This window comes from Stomoxys calcitrans, chromosome 1, assembly GCF_963082655.1.
Source record: "Stomoxys calcitrans chromosome 1, idStoCalc2.1, whole genome shotgun sequence".
Lineage (NCBI taxonomy): Eukaryota > Metazoa > Arthropoda > Insecta > Diptera > Muscidae > Stomoxys > Stomoxys calcitrans.
In genome coordinates this window covers 130,012,574-130,025,275 of record NC_081552.1, presented here as the reverse complement: position 1 = coordinate 130,025,275, position 12,702 = coordinate 130,012,574, and positions in this window count along the sequence as shown.

Sequence of the window (12,702 nt, the reverse complement as noted above, 5' to 3'; positions counted from 1 at the left end):
GGACGGACATAAAATGTCTCGACGATCAAGAATATATATACTTTATGGGGTCTCAGACGAATATTTCGAGTAGTTACAAACAGAATGATGAAATTAGTATACCCCCCATCCTATGGTGGAGGCTATAAAAACAAGTAAAAGCGCAAAAGTTCAGCCGGGCCGAATCTTAAATACCCTCTACCATAAATCGCATTTGTCGACTTCTTTTCCCGGTGTCTCTTTTAAGGCAAACAAAAGAAAGGATAAAAGAAGGATAGCTATGCTATTGGAGCTATATCAAATTATGGCTCGATTCGGACTATAACAGAATGAATGTTGGAGACCTTCGTAGAAGTCTTTGTGTAAAATTTCAAGCAAATCGAATAAGAATTGCGCCCTTTAGGGGCTCAAAAGTAAAATAGGGAGATAGTTTTATAGGGGAGCTGTATTAGGTTATAGACCGATTTAGACCATATTTGACACGTATGTTAAAGGTCATGGGGAACGCCGTTGTACAAAATTTCACCCAAATCAGACAGTAATTGCGCCCTATAGAGTCTCAAGAAGTTAAGATCCCAGATCGGTTTATATGGTAGCTATATCAGGAACCATACTTTGCACAGTTGTTGGAAGTCATGACGAAACACGTCGTGCATTTTCAGAATTTCAGCCAAATCAGAAAGGAATTGCGTCCTCTAGAGGCTCAAAAAGTCACGACCCTAGATCGGTTTTTATGACAGCTATATCAGGTTATGGACCGATTTCTGCCATTCTGGACACAGTTAAAGGAAATTATAACAAAACACCTCTTTCAAAATTTCAGCTAAATCGGGTAAAAATTGCGCCCTGTAGTGGCTCAAGAAGTCAAGATCCAAGATCGGTTTATATGGCAGTTATATCTAAACATGGGCCGATATAGCCCATTTACAATCCCAACTGAACTACACAAATAAGAAGTATTTGTGCAAAATTTCAAACTGATAGCTTTACTCCCTCTAATGTTAGCGTGCTTTCGACAGACAGACGGGCATGGTTAGATCGACATAAAATGTCATGACGATCAAGAATTTATATACTTTGTGGGGTCTGAAACGAATATTTCGAGAAGTTACAAACAGAATGACGAAATTAGTATGCCCCCATCCTACGGTGGAGGTTATAAAATTCGAATGAATATTTTAAATTACTATAAACAAGACAAATATCGCTCGTTAACCGAATATATTGAAACAAAATCCGAAGTGAAAATTAAAAATGCAGAAAAAATAAAGATTCAAAATTTTATTTAAGTTTTGTACGCTAAGAAACAAACAGTGAAGTGTTCTAAAGATAAATTCACACAGAAATATTCGCAATGGCTTAATGAGACCTTGGACATTCAATAATATGGTAAACGAAGACACCTACATAAAGAATATGATGAATTTATGGCGCTATCGATAATAAAACGTCTTTCATAAAAACTTTAGTCAATGTCTTCTGTAGAAGTAACGGACACCTTCAATGATGTGTTGGACAGGGATGGACAATACTCCCTTCTGCATTGCCTAAACGTCTAAGAAGAATTGTTAAGAGCATTCTGACCCTAACCATTGAATCTGCGTTTACAAACGAAGAAGCTATTGCCCTCATGTTGCAACGTGGACTTAACCGAGATTCTTATATGACACTGAGGAGAGCATTGACAGCCAAAGGTGTTAACGTTTTACCATCATATAGTGCTTTGCAACAAACGAAGGAAAACGTTCTATCAACACCTATATGGGTTTCAAGTTACAGAGCGAGTGTTGTACTCTCTACTCTGCTTGAAAACACTGCAACAAGGATAATTTCCACACTTTCAACACAACAACCGAAAAAAAAATACACCTATGCGGTGTTGAAATAATATGCAAATGGGAATGAGATGGCTTATCAACACTTCCAGATTATAAGCAAGCATCATCAACATTTTTATGGCATCTTTGGTTCCACTAAGAATCCATACATATGCCAATACAGATCCTTCAGCCTTCCACGAGTTGTGAGGACATTCGGATAAATTCAACACCTGGATCAAAAAATTTTTGTAGACTGTATTGATTTGAATATATGAAAGAGTCTTCAGCCAATACTCAAGAGTTAGTTCAACGCATTGAGTGATTGGAACCAATCACTGTCGAAATTGTGTAATATTCCTTTCAAATGGAATTCGATATGAAACTAACGATGATAGACGGAAAAGTAAGCAACGCTATAACTGGAACGTCATCAATATGGAAATGTGGAATTTGTAGAAAATGAGATCCGAGTTTTTGAATTTGTCAAAGGACTTTGAAATTAAAGAAGAAGCTTTGAAATTTGGAATATCTCCTTTGCATGCACGAATACGGATTTTGGAACATTTCCTGCACTTGGCATACAATTTAATATATTATAGGATGCTAGAGAGCACACCCGCCAATAAACAAATTCTGAAGGAAATGAAATGCGAGCTTCAGAAAAGAAGAGAATACAGGATGAGTTTAATTCTCGGACAGGGCTTGAAATCGAAAAGCCACTATTTGGCTATGGATGGACAATCGATAATAATAATGCAAAACAGGAACATTGCCAGGATTTTATTTTAAGGGGGCCAACTCCACATTTTGTCAAAACCGAAAATTGACAAAATACTTCTGTTAATGTGAAATTGGTGGGTTAGGCTTAAGTGGCAGTCTGCCATCAGACTCACTTAGACGTTTTGTACATTGGTTCCTAACGTTGAACCATCCAGATCGTTTTAAAGAGCGGATGTGAACATTCGCAACTTATTGCGAATGTTCACATCCGCTTAATCAGACAGGCAATCAATGAAACGAGAACCTAAAGTGAAACTCCTTCTAACTGCTAGTGCGGGACACACACACACAGAAGGTGTTCTATAGTCTCTTCTTCTTCGATGTCCTCACAGCGTAAGCATGTCCGATGTCCGACTAGACAGTGCCCTGTCATGACGGACACAATGACTGAGACATCTATTTTTGCCAATGACAGAAAAGCAGTAGACATCTTCAAGTATAGATTAGGCCACATAGTTATGGAATGCTTCGGGCCTGCTCCTGAGAACTAAGCTTACATGTTGCTGGAGACATGCCCACAGATTCCCAGGAATATCCCAGGAATGTGTAGGGTAGTTCCTTGTCTCGCCATCTCATCCGCTGAAATATCTCCGTGGCCCGGCACCCAGAACAGGTGAATTTTGAACTGTTCAGCCATCCTGTTAAGAGATCTGCGACAGTTGAGGGTGGTTTTTGTGTTCAGAAATACATTCTCCAGGGATTCAATGGCTGCTTGGCTGTCTGAGAAGATATTTATGCCAATAGTCGTGGTGACATTATATCTAAGCCATCCCACCACTTCCTTAATTGCAAGGATCTCCGCTTGATACACACTGCAGTGGTCGGGTAACCTTTTCGATATGACCAGTTCCAGATATTTAGAGTACACCAAAGCCCACCTGGTCGTTTAGTAGTTTAACCATCCGTATAGAAGTCAGTGTAACTTCTTTTGCCAGGGATATAATAGTTCCAATCGGTTCTATCAGGAATAGTGGTACAATAATTTTTATCAAGAAGCTGCTCAGGTAGGGTGTAATCCGCATTGACTAGAAAATCGTATATTTTATCGAGTGTCCGTAGCCGCCACATGACCAATGAGAAAGCTCCCTTAACCTCACGGCAGTAGTCGCTGCAATTTGGGTAGCCACAATGTCCAGAGGCATAAGGTGTAGCATTAAATTCAATGAATCATATGGTGTCATCCTCAGTGCGGCTGTGATGCACAAACAAGCCATCCTTTGAATCCGGTTAAGTATTGAGCAGTAGGTGGACATTTGAAGCGCCGTCCACCACACCACAACACCATATAGCATTATAGGTCTGATAACTGCATTATATACCCAATGCATGACACGTGGTCCAAATCCCCAACTTTTGCTAATGGCTCTCTTGGTGTGTTGTGTATAGGGCCAGAGTGGCCTTTCTTGCCCTTTCCAAAATGTTGGATTTGAAGTTCAATTTCCTGTGCAGTAAAACACCCATGTATTTTGCGCTTTCTGTAAATGGAACATTCTCTCCACCCAAGGAGTCAGGTTTCACTGAAGACAACTTGTATCTCCTGCTGAAAAGAACTACTTCTGTCTTGCAGGGATTTATACCCAGACCACTTTTGGTAGCCCACAGTGCTGTTACACGCAGAGCTTCCTGAAGTATATCTCTTACAGTGCTGGGAAACTTCCCCTAACCGCAATTGCCACGTCATCAGCATACGCGACCACTTTTACCCCTTTTTCTTCCAGAGACAATAATATATTGTTAATGGCTATATTCCAAAGTGGAGGAGACTGTATACCTCCATGAGGTGTTCCTCTGCGATCCACAGATCCCAAGCGTGCCGTAAGGCATCTTTTAGTGAGTAAGTTATTTATAAACTTTCTTACGGTAGAGTTGATGCCTAGAAACTCCAACTCCTTCATGATTGACGTCTGTTTTACATTATTCAAAACACCTTCAATGTCAAGAAATGCTACCATTGTATGTTCCTTGACGGCAAGAGAATCCTCTATGTAGCCGACTAGGCCGTGAAGGGCTGTTTCAGTGGATTGGCCTTTACTATATGCATGCTGCTGCCGTGACAGGCGATCTCCAGGGATCTTTGCCCTAAGATATGTTTCTATCAACCTCTCAGGAGTCTTCAGCATAAGATGGCAGACTAATAGGACGAAAATCTTACGATTTCGTGTGGTAAGGTTTTCCTGCTTTCGGAATGAAAATAACCTTCGTGTTCCTCCATCCCACAGGTATATATGACATTCTGATACGAGCATAGTATATCTCCCTAAGCCAGGGAACCAGTTCATTAGTCACAGCTTTTAATTCAACCGGTGATACATCATCAGGGACTGTCGATTAAAAGGAGTCGAAACTTCTTATCGCCCAAAGGATTTTCGGCTCACACACAATTTCCCTAATAGTCTTCCACGAATGCATACCAGTGGCGCCACGTTGTCCTTTGGAGAATTTCCCGGGAAATGTGTATCAACGAATAGTTCTAGTGTTTCCTGTCCATACATTCTCTGACTTTTGATTATACCCCACCGTAATAGGTCTTGAGGACAGAATCTTCCTTAACCCAGAGGCCTCAGATGTATCCAGCACGGAGCTGCAGAAATCTACCCAGGGTTTGTTCTGAGTCTTTTTCAGCTCGCCCTTATATTTTCTAAGCTAAGCCTTATAGATGTCCCAATCGTGAGGTGCTCTTGTAGCTTTTCCTCTGTAGAAAAGTTTTTGCAGTCCTTCCATTGACAAACCAGCTTTGGGGTCCACCATGGCGGTCTCTATTTGCCCCTTGGCTCGGCACTAGGACATGCTGACACAAGCAAGTCATTCAGAGCCTTTGTGATCCGCTTGACCACTATGTCTATATCCTTCGTAGTTTCCACTTTCACTTTATCCCAATCCGTCTTTCTTCTGTTTAGCCGAGGGAGTATTCTGCAGTATTTTCTCCAAGCTGTGGTCATTCAACACATTCCAGTCCCATATTCTTCCACTTATATCTTCCGATACAAAAGTAATATCTAGTACCTCCTGCCTGTTCCTGGTAATAAAGGTCGGTTTTTTCCCTTTTATACAAATCGCCAGATTACAACTTATAATATATTAGCTGAACCGGGCCCGCTCCGCTGCGCCTTCTACTACTTTTCGACAGTTAAAAGGCTTTTAGTGAAATACAATCTACGAAAATAGTATTTGTGGTCCCGAAAGTGGGTATGAATTTCGTGATCTACTCCCAAACACCTTTCATTTGTGTCCCATATTGCCTTGACCCGTAAATATGTATATCCGATTTATGGGTGTTTTCGGGAAGAGTTGGTCCCCAGACACTTGGCCCTGAAAAAAATATCCCCATCGTGCTCTTCTCTCAAATACCATTTAAGTTAACCCCATATTGCCATTGGTTAGAGGGACGTTTATGGGATGAGGCCATAAACTTCCCCAATCATTTGGCCCCAAAAGTGGTTACCTTATTCGTTTACTCATCTCAAGTACCTTTCTTTTGGTCGGTAAATTTGTGCTCTTGGGGAAGGGGTGGTGCCCCAAATGCATGGTCCCACATTTGGATATCATACTCGTATTCTACTCCCAAATACCTTTACTTGAGCCCCATATTACGATGGTTAATAAATAATTGCTGTTTGTGGGGTGTTTTTGGGAAGGGGTAGACACCCAGAAAATTTGTCCCGAAAATGGGTATCAATTTCGCGCTCTACTTCCCAACACTTTTCATTTGAGCCCCACATTAACCTGTCGGTAAATATGTCCGATTTAGGTGTGTTTTGGGGAGTGTGGTTGTCCCCCAAACACTTAGACTCAAAGTTGGATATCAAATTCGTTTTCTAATCTCAAATTACTTTCATTTAAACCCCTTATTGAAAAAGTCAGAAAATATGTCCGCTTTGTGGAGAGCTCCACTCTCTTTAAGACCCAAATTGCCATGGTGAGCAAATACATCCTATTTGGGAGTTGTTATGGGAGGTGTGAGGTCCCCTAGACTGTTGGTCCTAAACAGTTGGTGCAATGTTGATATCAGATTCGTGGTCTACACCAAAATTCCTTTCATTTGCGCCCCATATTTGCATAGTCGGCAAACATGTCCGGCTTGGGGGTGGGCGGGGGAATGTGGCTGGCCTTTCAGTGACTTTCTCTGAAAATATATATCTGCTTCGTATTCTACTCTAAAGTATATCTTATTGTAGCCTATACTGCAATGGTCAGCAAATACTTCCGATTTGGGTGGTGTTATGGGGTGGGTTGGCCCCATAGAAACTTTTTCCCGAATATAGGTATCAGATTCGTGGGGTACTTCTAAAGACCTTCCATTTGAGCCCCATGTTGCTATGCTCTTTGGAAGGTGTTTTTGGAGAGGGGTGGACCTCAAAACACTTGGTGCCACATTTGGATATCACATTCGTATTCTACACTCAAATACCTTCTATTTCCTGTTGGAGGGTGTTTTTAGGGAGGACTGGTCCCCCAAACACTTGGTCCCAAATTTAAATATCAGATTCGTATTCTACTTTAAAATGCCTTTTATTTGAGTCCCACATTGTCCTGATTGGTCTATATATTTTTGGTAGGTTTTGGGGTGGGGCGTCCGCCTAGGTACCCGATCCGAAATTTGAATACAAAATTTTTGTTTCAGCTGCTTTTGAGTCCATAAGGAACAGACAAACAAACAAACACAAATTGATTTGTATATAAAGGGTGATTTTTTTGAGGTTAGGATTTTCATGCATTAGTATTTGACAGATCACGTGGGATTTCAGACATGGTGTCAAAGAGAAAGATGCTCAGTATGCTTTGACATTTCATCATGAATAGACTTAGTAACGAGCAACGCTTGCAAATCATTGAATTTTATTACCAAAATCAGTGTTCGGTTCGAAATGTGTTCAAATTTTGACAAATTTTGTTCAGCGATGAGGCTCATTTCTGGTTGAATGGCTACGTAAATAAGCAAAATTGCCGCATTTGGAGTGAAGAGCAACCAGAAGCCGTTCAAGAACTGCCCATGCATCCCGAAAAATGCACTGTTTGGTGTGGTTTGTACGCTGGTGGAATCATTGGACCGTATTTTTTCAAAGATGCTGTTGGACGCAACGTTACGGTGAATGAACACATTTCGAACCGAACACTGATTTTGGTAATAAAATTCAATGATTTGCAAGCGTTGCTCGTTAGTAAGTCTATTCATGATGAAATGTCAAAGCATACTGAGCATCTTTCTCTTTGACACCATGTCTGAAATCCCACGTGATCTGTCAAATACTAATGCATGAAAATCCTAACCTCAAAAAAATCACCCTTTATAAGATTCGACAAGCAGGACACCACTTTTGTTGTCATCCGAACTTCCGCATATCTGGTGATGTACATTAGGTTTGAAGGCTGCATCTCTGAATCGTGTGCCATATATAGGGAAGCCATCCAGAAATTAGAGTTGTTTTTTTCAAGGCTGGCTACTACTAAATCTTCAGTGCGTAGCGACGGAAGAAGAAAAACATTTAGACTACTCTTTGTAAGAATACAGGATCTGTGTCTCCCATTCCCCGTACCCTTGAGCAGTTTAAATCCCCCAATTCGTAGTCCACGAATCATTCTTCAACATACCCATGGTTCCTGGATAAGGACCACGTCAAATCCCCCTGCCATCGGGAGAACCTCTAGTGCAGCCGAAGCGGCCTTTCAATGGTGAAGATTTATCTGTAGAAACCGGATCATAGTCAGGATGCAGAATTTCCACCACTGTTATGTTAGCCCCGTCTTCTGATCCCACCAGGAGTTCATCCTCACAAGATTCGATAGATCTTGTCATGATGAGCTTCCGTCCGCATCCAGGGGCAGGTGAGTAAGCTGTGGAACCACTCTTTCTCAGAACACTGCATACTTGCGGAGTAGACGATTCCTCCTTTGATGCTTCACTAGCTGCTGCTGTCGAATTACTTTTTGAGTTCCGTGCTTCCCCGCTGGTGCACACCTTAAGCCCAGTCCACACAGAGCTTGCCGGGTCCCGTTTCGATCCCATCCCCTCCGGTCTCGATTGTGGCAGGAGCGATGTGGTCGATAGTTCCTCAGGCAAGTGTTCAGCAACAACTGCTGAGTCATCTCCTGATACCCCAACCCCACCGCTTCCACATACCTTCAGTTTCAACTTGTTGAAACCGTTGGATACAACCCTTTCAGACTTGTTGAGGTCTGCGAGACAACCAGAGTTTAATACGAATACTGCATGTCTCTGGTCACCACCAGCTTCATCCAATCTACCAACCTTCGAGTGTGTGGTTGAAAGATTGTGATTACATTCCCTTAGTCTTCCAAATATCGCTTCAGGATCTGAGGAAATCCTTGGTATCCAAGCATGCGACATTGGTCGAGAAGGAATATCTTCCTTCTTGACTAAATCTAGCGCAGCACCAGATCTCACCAACTTTTTTAGCGCACAACGATACAATTCAATTGAGCGTTGATCCCCGAAGGCAATTTCTGAATCTAGACATGTAGTCTTTGGGGTACCCTGTGCAGGAAATTCTCGAGCCCAATTTAGGGAGTCTCTCTCCCTATTAGTAAAAGTCTTAGGATCATTTGCACCAAGTCTCTCAATAAACCTGAGAACGATGTCTTTCTGGAAAGCTTCGAGATAGTAGATAGTGTCTGCCGGCTTAGAAGCGGGGGGTCACCTGACATGGGCGGTATAAAAGCATCTGGAAGGCTATACCTGACCATGTCGAGTTGATCCTCACACCATATGTCGAAGTAAGCTATTTCCCTCGTACTTGAAAATGTGCTCGAGTCGTAGTCCTTCTGAAATCGCTCGATCGACTGAGGAGCAATCCAAGATCGTGTTGGGGCATTAATCTTCTCCCCGTGTATTGGAGAGGCAAATAGTGAAAAGATTTAGGGAGGGCTACTTCTCCGTACCAATTCGGCTTTCGGGAGGAAAAAAGCACTGTGGATGCCTGGACCCATGTGCAGAACTGTGTGAGAAGGTCGAGCGCCAAATATGTCCTCGTCTCGCCGAGTCCTTCAAAATCAGTGCATATGCGGATAACCTGCTCATCCTGGTGAAGGAAATTCCATACTTTCGCTGGAAACTTGCGGTGAGTTTGCTATGGGCTTTGTGAGCGAATGGAGCGTTGGTGTTGAGGTCGGAATGGAATGGAGTGTTGGTGTTGAGGTCGCGGAGGACAAATCTGTGACGATTTTTCTCTTGTCGCGGAATCGTCCACCCACGATTCTATCTAGTGGAGCTAACATCAGAAACGTAGCGCTCGTAAAATATCTGGGAGTGGCTGTTTCAGAGAGAATGAGTTTTCCACTTGGATCGGGCGAAGGAAAAGATAGCTGGAGTATCCGGAATGGTTAAGCGTGTTGTGGGAAGTGATTGGGGTTTAGTTGTCGCGCTATTCGGCCTATATATGGTGGTCTATTTGTTGCTGGAGCATTTTATGGAGCGCCTGTATGGCATGGATTTGCTGTCTTAGGACGAAAGAAGGTGGCAATGCTGGCTTGCTTGCCTGTGTGTGGGACTGTTTCGACAGACGCACTATAGGAATTGCTTGGCGCGCCGCCGCTTGCTTTACTCATGAGTTACATGGCTGTTCTGTATAGTGTGAAAAAGGGAATTCCATTAGTGCGTGAGGATTGGTTCACTGAACTGACTGTTGGAAGGCTGGGGAGTATTTACTATTATTCCCATGAAGTACTTATCAGGAGACGGACAAGACTTAGTAGAGGCATGAATACACGATAGTTATCCATGAGGTGTTGTTGTACTGGCGCGACTAGGTGATTTGGTGCTGCGCATAACTCTGGAACTATTTGGGATTCAACTGGTAGTAATCTTTTAAGGCTATGAAGTCTGACCTGCGACTTTTATCTGGTACCACGGTTGTCAGGAGCCCCGGGAACTTCGGTTCCAGCCTGACAATGGTGAGGCCCCAAAGAGGAGCAAAGCTTGGCGTTTTCAACCGGGTGCCGTGATCTATTGATCGGAAGGGATTTAAGGTAGTGCCGTTCCTAGTCAAGGACTTGAACACGTCCAAATACGTGGGATCAACTTGGAGCTCATGTGTGGGTTGCCACATGTGGATGTGTTGGTAGACGTATTGTATACAGCTTTACGTATTGTATACAGACGTATGTTTAACAATTAAAAATTTGTTAAACATACGTCTTTTTTACCAATTACATGTCATGATTTAAGGCAAAATAGAATATCAATGTCAACCAAGTAAAAGCGTGGTAAGTTCGGCCGGGCTGAATCTTATATTTCCTCCACCTTAGATCGCATTTCTCGAGTTCTTTTCCCGATATCTCTTTTATAAAATGGTATCAAATACGGTACCTAACGTAACGTATGTTACGTATCTTCCGTTTCCATTACTATTTTACACATTTTTCTATCAACCCCCTTTATTTTGCAACCACAATCATTTAAGCAATATTTCGAGGTTCTAGCTCTCCTTATTCGATTTGGCTGAAATTTTACACAATGACTTCTACTGCGGTCCCCAACATTCATTCCATTATGGTCCCAATCGGACTATATCTTGATATAGCTCCAATAGCATAGCAATTCTTTTCTTTTATCCTTTCCTTTGATTGACTAAAAAGAGACACCTGGAAAAAAACTTGACAAATGCGATCCATGGTGAAGGGTATATAAGATTCAACCTGGCCGAACTTAGCACGCTTTTACTTGTTATTAATGAATACCGTGTTTAATTGGCCAAATTTAAATCAATATTTTAAACCAATGTTGCACTTATTAGTCAATTTTGATTTTCTTATTCGTTCGTTTCGTTTCTGGCGGTGCAGAGGTTGATAAACTTGCTGATTTACTCAAAGTTATAATTCCCAAATTCTTTCTTTCTGCCCGGGTTGGCAGCACTGGCTGATAATTGTATCCAAACGTCATCAGTGAAAGTGCTCTGTGACAACAGCTCGATAGAAATCCACTGTTTTATCGAAAAATTGTGTTCATTGATGTGGCTCACTTCTGGCTAAATGAATACTTGAACAAGCAAAACTTTCGCATCTGGAAGTTACCGAAGCATCATGTAAAAACGACATTTTGGTGTTCATTACTGGCTAGTGGATTCCACCGATGATGCATCTGTGCACGTTTCTCCAAAGACGACATTGGTGCAAAGAGGAAATGCGAATAGACCATTTGAACCGGAGCCGCATGTAACATTTACATTAAGTTGCCTGATACTAATTTATCGCTTCCAATACAAATTTTAATATATGATGGAAATTTGACTTAAAACAAGTAAAAGCGTGCTAAGATACACCGGGAAGAATCTTAAATACACTCCATCATGGATCGCATTTGTAAAGTTCTTTGAATGACTTTTTCAATATATATATATAAGTTACCTCAAGTTATTCACCGATATGAACCGTACTTGTCATGCCTGTTAGAAGTCAAAAAAAAAGACCACCTCCAAAATTTCAGGCAAATAGAGTAAAAAGTGCGCACTCCAGTGGTTCACAGTGTCAAGTTGAGAGATCGGTTTATATGGCAGCTATATCAGGTTATCAACCGATTTAGACCATGTTTGGCACCATTATTGGAAATCACACCAAAACAATACAAAATTTAAACCAAATTGGTTAAGAATTGCGCTCTCTAGAAGCTCAAGAAGTTTAATTGGGAGATTGGGTTATATGGCGGCTATATCGGGTTATGGATTGATTTATACCAAAGTTGTTGCAAGTCATTCCTCAACGTTGTGTGCAAAATTTCAGCCAAATCGGATAAGAATTGCGCTCTCTAGAGGCTCAAGAATTCAAGACCCAAGATCAGTTTATATGGCAGCTTATCAAAACATGGACCGTTTGGGCCATTTACAATCCCAACCGACCTACACTAATAAGATATATTTGTGTAAAATTTTAAGTGTCTAGCCTTACTCTTTTGAAAGTTAGCGTGCTTTCAACAGATGGACGGTCATTGCTAGATAGACTTAAAATGTCATGACGATCATGGATATAAATACTTAATAGGGTCTTAGACGCATATTTCAAGGTGTTACGAACGGAATGACGAAATTAGTATCTGTACTGTCATTAATTTCCCATCAACTATACTTCAAACTAGCCGAACCGCGCCCGCTACGCTGCGTCTTCTTTAGCTCTC